The sequence below is a fragment of the Dysidea avara genome, chromosome 7 (genome assembly GCF_963678975.1).
Source record: "Dysidea avara chromosome 7, odDysAvar1.4, whole genome shotgun sequence".
NCBI lineage: Eukaryota > Metazoa > Porifera > Demospongiae > Dictyoceratida > Dysideidae > Dysidea > Dysidea avara.
Genome location: NC_089278.1, coordinates 36,280,630 through 36,288,222, shown reverse-complemented (window position 1 = coordinate 36,288,222; position 7,593 = coordinate 36,280,630).

Here is a 7,593-nt window from a genome sequence, read left to right as displayed (position 1 = left end):
GTTGGGAAAGCTACTGACGTATAAAGTTAGAGTAATTGACTCAGTTGTTTTTATATAAATATCTCTTTTCATGTGTAAAGCCTCATAGCCAGCCAGACTTGCTTTTACCCATCTTTTTTTTCTTTTTGGGAAAAAAGAGAACAAAAGTAAACATTAAAAAGAGAATAAAAATATAAGTTTTCACTGTGTGATAGTCTATTAATACAAATAGATCGGAATAACACCTACAGAGTTATAATGTAAAAGTCTAGCAATAATGTAAAAGCCTAGCATGTGTAATAATGTCTGATACTCTAACAGAACAGTCACTCCAATAGAGTAGTTGCTCTGACAGAACAGCCATTCTAATACGTAGAACATTCATTCAACAAATACACATTTGTAACAATTTAAAATCAACAAGGTCCTGCTATGTTCTATCATTTTTTCTGAATCTTGATAATGTGTTAGCAACCCATGCTTTGTTTTTTCATCATAACTCAGTAGCTAATACTTCCACTTCTACCAAATTACAAGGATGTAAGTTTCAATGGTTAACTTACCCATGTAACAATTTTCAGCAACTTTCCATTAGTAGTTTATCTTGTAGGCATGACAATAATTATGCTGGTGTTATTTTACCAACGAGAAAATGTATTTTATGATGAAATAACCTGCCACAAACGAAGAAAGAAGAGCAATATACATGAAGGAAGCGAAGTAAGTGTTGTATCTTCTTCATCGTGGTCTAATTAATATAGCGATCCGTAATTGACTGATTATCTTCTGGTTACGCAATTAAGAAACAATAACTGTGGCCATAGTACAGCTGCGGGCACCTCAGTTTCTACACCTTGATAGAACTAGTTCGTCATTTTAGACCCGATAGGCACGAAAATTTCAGATGGGCAACCATGGTATTTATGCATTAAAAGAGCGTTTGTCGTTTTTTGATGGCTCCTTCTGGTGAGGAATGGCGTGGCGGTAAAGAAGACTGATCAGTGCCAGCACAAAAGCGGAAGAAGAGTATCTGATAACTGAGAAGCCAGAGAACAAAAATAGAAACTCACGTTTATTTGTACAGTTTTCAATAATGTATTTTTAAAGAATCAAGTCTCTAGGGCGTAAACTGTGGGACTAGTTCTAGTTTGAAGTGAATAATGATAACTCGCCTTCTACAGTGAGTTAAGACATGGGATTTGGACTAAACTGTGCAGCAGTGATAGCTTATTGCAAATAAAAAGAGTTTAGCAGAGTTTACGGGAAGCCATACGCGCAACTGTACAGAGCACCCTTGACAACTCTGTGAGACTGTTTAAAATGTTTATCACATACAAAATAAACTTAGCAACACAGTTCACCTATAAATCTTTCTAACATGTGCCCTCAGGCTTGGGCATATATATATATAGATCAATAAAAAAATTGGAAATTTTAAAATGGGAATAGGGATCGCTGAAAAAAAGCCACCAAACAAGAAGGGATCGCTGGGGTGGTAATGCAAACCACAAATCCCTATTTTGACTCTCTGTCATAAATATTTAGTTACATGCTCCCCTGAGTCATTTTAAAATGAGTCAAAATAGGGATTTGTGGTTTGCATCACCACCCCAGCGATCCCTTCTTGTTTGGTGGCTTTTTTCAGCGATCCCTATTCCCATTTTAAAATTTCCAATTTTTTATTGATCTAGTTTGTGTACTTTTTATTAATCTAGTGATGGATTTGTTTTATTGATAATGATAATTGTTGTAGATACGTAGAGCAGTTTACAATTAGTGGCTAGCTGTCAAGTTCAGTGTAAGCTTTGTTGTTATCAGACACACTTGACTGCATTATTAGAGTATTTACCTGACTGGGACAAGACTATACATTACACACAACAGTGAGCAGCTGTTGTCTAACTTGTCTTACTATACATGTACATGTGTCAGGACTCTAGTCTCTTAGTCACATTAGCATCCTAATGCAGTGTTCATGAATATACACACACCAAATGGTATGATACTGAGCTAGCCACCTGTCATAAGACAATTGAAGACATGAAACTCTGACAAGCATATAATTATAAGTTAAAATAGTCAGTGGCTGTACATTTATTATTATTTCAGCCAAGACCGTACACAATAAGAAGGATCATATACAGATTTTCCATGGGTGCATGGACTACAACATTGGCTCACTGGTGCACAGTAGTATAAATGCTAAGTACAATATAGTTTGTACAGCTAGAGTTTGTTGTTCATGTGAGTATTGTATTCATTGACTTTATCACAGTGAAGAAATCTATGTTGACATGCGTATATGAATGCATGACTTCCCACAAAGTGTTATTAACACTTTACAGTGATCAGCACTGAAAGTCCGTAGCTAATCTGCATGCACACACATCATTCACAACAACAAAGTCAGGTACTGTGTATAGCTGCAATGTCTATTGTGAACCATGGGTTATCAACAGCATGAAGCCATGTTGTTTACACAATGTGGTCAGACAATTATGGCACTCAAAAATAGTTTTAATTTTAATTAACACTAACACTGACTCCACCCAACTTTAGGCTTTACGTGGAAAGGAAATATGGTTTATAGAAACTATATTCATAACAATGAATAATCTCTGGTATCAGTGCTATCACTTCTTTATGTCTCTGAGAGAGCGCTTGTATAGTCGCTCGTAGCAAATCGCGACCGTGTGCGCTTACAGGGAGAAGTAGACTATACTCACCACGCAGAGACGCTATGCGCGATCTAAGTCTAAGAAGTGCTGTCGAGTACTTGATTAACTGTGCAACAAAACCCAAAGGAGCTCACATGGTGGAATCCTGTAATTTTATTGTTATACGGCTTCTTTAGTATATGGAGCTGCTGCCAATAGTGTAATGGCGAAGAGAACTTAGAAAATTTTCGAGGTGTAGGGTGGTTGGTGATCTGTGGAATATGGGCTTATTAATAGGTCATGGACACGTGGAAGGACTCAGTAAGCATGGCTATATAGTTTTTAGCACGAAAAAGTGGATAATTTTTGCTGTACATGAGTGAAACAAAATAATATTATGAATAATAAGAATAATATGAACAAAACGGCAAATTTCAGTTTTGTCCCAAATACACATACTGTTTTCATTTTACCTTTACTTGGTACTTACTAGTGGACCAATACTAATTGCAAATAACCACTAGAGGGTTGTTTTGAGTTGGAGGATGCTTTTCAAGGTGGTTTTTAGGCGTGCGTTCTATTAGAGTTTTTGCAAAAAACATGGGCGATCCATACTGTTTCCTTTTCACTTGATACTTACTAGTGGACCAATACTAATTGCAAATAACCACTAGAGGGTTGTTTTGAGTTGGAGGATGCTTTTCAAGGTGGTTTTTAGGCGTGCATTCTATTAGAGTTTTTGCAAAAAACATGGGCGATCCCTATTATGAACCCACTATCGTGGTTCATGATACCATTTTAGCATGGGCGTTCAAAGGTGCCGCTTAGGGTTTAACTCGCATATTACTCAGGCAATATCATGGGAAAGTAGTTTGCCAATGACTTCGATACCCAGCCAGTTCAAAGAAACGATGCGCTTTGACTTGTTATATTGAGCGACACAGACTTTGTATTGTGGGACTCATTTTTGTAGCGGTTGCTAAGCTGAGTATATTTGCTAAGATAGACTAGTTGGTTGTTACTAAAGGATAATGAAGGCACAAAATAATTGTTTGGGCAATTGTGGATGCGTATTTCTACACACCGTGTATCAGCCTTTGAACAGGCCACGGAACAGCAAAGTTACTACTGCTGTGTTGAAATGTTAGTAACTTACAGTCCTAAGTACTTAATATAATAATTTACTTACTGTCCCAATAACAAAGTTAGTTGGCTTAACTTAGTACAAAAATGCAAAATGACAACAATATAAACTCCATCCCACAATTGCAAGTTTTCTAGCATTGTGTGTTGAAGCATAGTAATGTATTAATGACATTTTAACATATGGATAACGTTCTGATGGCTATTAGCCCATGCTGTTAAAACCACGATTGATCTTCAGATGCTACTGTATAAAACAAACGGGATGAGTTCTTGTTAGCTCTTTCACCTATTAGGTGAGTGTGCCCCAAGTGATATATATCACTTATACCACGGCTGCTTGGTATTTGCTGATATATATCACCCATAGCCCTAGGGCTGCATTCTCGGGTTTTGGGTGTATATATCAGCAAATCCCTCACAGCTGTGGTATACCTATTGAATACATCAGGCAATCCATTGTGGCCATGGTATAAATTACTTGCAACTAGTGAGAAAATAGCATCTGGGGATAAAGCCCCTAGATACCTTGTACTCTAGTCTGTGTTTATCACAAATCAAATTTTAGTGTTACTGTTTTACAATATATTACAAAAATTACCACGTAAGAATTGCATAACAAATATGTGATCACTGTGTACGCTTATACTGGAAAGAGCTGAATTAGTACTCCCATACAGTGACACTATAAATTGACCCCTGTATGGGACCCCCTTGATCCTAGGACCACCAGAAGAGGTCATTTTGCATAACTAATGTCTCCTAGTGATTGTATATAATTGGAACAGTATTTAAATGAGCAAGAACATAGCCAGAAAAAAAGAAAAGGTATTTAAGGTACACAATTAATTTATTAGAGTAACTTGATCTTTGTGGTGCTAAATTTCTCCATTGAAATTAATTTTACACAACAATAACATAATATATTTGTAAAATACACACATAAATTTGTACCACAATTTAATCAAAGAGAGCTTTCCCTCACACACCACCAGAGAGAAGTCTGTTAGATCTCTCTGGGGTCGACCAACGGTAGAGCGACTGCCACAAAAATACATAATAGCTGAACGCAAAAGGGAGAATGACAATCTGCAGCGAATAAAAGAGATAACAACATCATATTTCTGGCGCTGCTTTGTGGCAAGAAGTGAGGATAGTCGTTTGTATATAATATCTCTTGGTTTGCTCATTCCACCTAAAGCAGAAACACAAGAGGTATGAATGATGCCCACTTTACTTCACGAACATGTTGTTCATAAGTCCTTCGCTTCTCTCAGTCATGTGACTGGAAACAGCTAGCAGAAGAAGTGCGATGATTTGTGGCTGCCAACAGATTGAAAACACATGGTATCTGTTGTATACAGTGTACTGGGAATTGCAATATAAAGTATCATTCTCATCACAGCACAAGTATTGCTAAAAGTCATCATGCTATGTACGTACCGAGGGCGTCGGAATCAGGAGGGCAGGGAAGCCATGACCCCCCACACTATTTTCAAAAGTGTGTTATGGTACCAAAGCTATACATGCACAGAAAAACATACATACTTCCATACAAGAAGGTATATACAACCACCATGCAACAGTACAGTCTTTTGTAGCAGCACCAGTCTCTTGCAACTGCATAGCAACTATCAAGTCATCCACTGTATTAAACCCAAAAGAGCCTGTAATCGTAATTTTGTTTAGTCATGGCACGTGATATCTGTTGTTCAAATATTTCTTCTGTAGCCTGTGTAGTAATGAGAAGGTTAAACAGTGGAAAGAGTGCCACATCCATGCATGGCATTACATATGATAGCAAAGATTTACTTCAAAGGTGGCAAGAGGGCAGTCTTACTGTAGTTTACTGTAATGCATGAGTACGATCTGTTGCTACTGATCATTAAACCTTGAAAGACAGAGTGAAGACTTTGGTCAAAGTAGTCTAAAATAGACACTAGACACACAAGGATTCTGAGAACTCAATGTGGTGTTCATGTGATCTACATTCACTTTGGAATGCCTACTATATAGTAAATAGCAGACATCCCAGTTCCTCCAAGGTATAATGTCTCACTTTGCAGATAACCAACTGTTACTTTTATAATCTTGGTAATGTGAAATGTAAAGAGAATAGTGACCACAATTTCTCACATGATAAGTATCAAGCACGTGCAACAGGTATAGAGGAGTATATGCAGCAGCCATTAGCAGGATAGGGAGTGAAGAGATATAGCTATGCAGTGTATAGCTGTAGTGTTATTAGTTAGTGATAACACACTCCATAACACTTGCATGCATGAGGTACCCTGTATGTCTTCATGGATGTTTGGATGGGTGTTGATCAGTTTGTGGTTAGTTGGTGTTGATCGGTTTGTGGTTAGTTGGCTTTGGCCCCCATACTCTGAAAATCATTCCTATGTCCTTGATATGTACTATATAAACGATATCTCTAGGGAACAGTGGTAGTGGATTTGAACTGAAACCTAAAAACATTCTCAATAAAGAACTGTGTTGCTAAAATTTTATATCACTGTCTGCCTGCTAGTCTAAGACCTATAATCTCAGTAGTAGCATGTTCTATCTTACTCTACCAGTTACATCAATTTCCATATCACAAAAGGTTTGGACATTAACAATACATACTTTGCTATGGAAATGTACATACTCCCAAAAATTAAGGTTTAACTGATACAGAAAAATACCTACCGATCCAATTCTTAGCAGCATATTTTCACCGATACAGATACCAATACCGATAATTGCCATACAATTTACACACTTCTCAAGTTAGCTATGTGTGACTGCTCTATTAGAATTTTTATTGTGCAGTGACTGTTCTATTAGAGTATTTCATGCAAACATTGTAAGTAGCAGTTACTCAGTGTTTAACAAAGCAATTCCTGCACCTTTTGTGCTAGAATAATGCTCAACACTGCTTCCAACCTGTTATATCTCATGTTTTGCTAGCATAGCATTTATTATGATGATGATTGGTACGAGTGACTATTAATCAGTATCGGAACACCCAAATAACTGATACCGATTGATACTAAAAACCCAATATCGGCTCCGATACGATACTGATCCGATTATCAGTGGAACACTACCAAAAACATATAAAATGATTTAAAAGGTACGGTACCGCCCAAATGTAATATCGCAATATTGCACGCGATTAAAAAACCTTACTCGAAAAGAGGACATGGTTGCAGTCTTCATCCTCGACTGGAAAGATGAAGACTTGAGAATGAAATGGCTGCCACGCCCCTTTTCAAGCAAGTTTTATTGCATGCAATTAGTGCTCACGACGTTGTGTTTGGGCAGTACTGTACAAAATGACAGTGGTTTTAGGTGATTTCTAAATACCAGTGACATAATGAAGAAATAGGGTCTGTTACATGGTTATCATGCTAATTGGTGTGGCAACACCCCGGGCAGTGTGCACTTGACATATTCGAGCAGTGCACAACCCCAGGATGCAGTCACCACTTACCATGTGTGCATACAAAATACACATGATTATATAGTACTTTCCTAGCTATACACACCACCCTTCCACCAAACCTAGCTCTATTGCCTACTTTGCCTTAATTCTAACCACAGGTTCAATCTTTATATGTGGACAACCATACAAAGCACACACAAAGCACATACAACAATAGATGCACTGGCACATATACTTAATGCATGGTTTTGGGTAAGAGGGAGGGAAAAAGTTTAACATGCCATGCGTTATGACCAGCGTTGTAATTGGGTCATCCAGTTGACCCACTGACCCGAATAGTAATCTGGATGGGACCCGGATCTGACCCGCATGTGACCCAGTTTA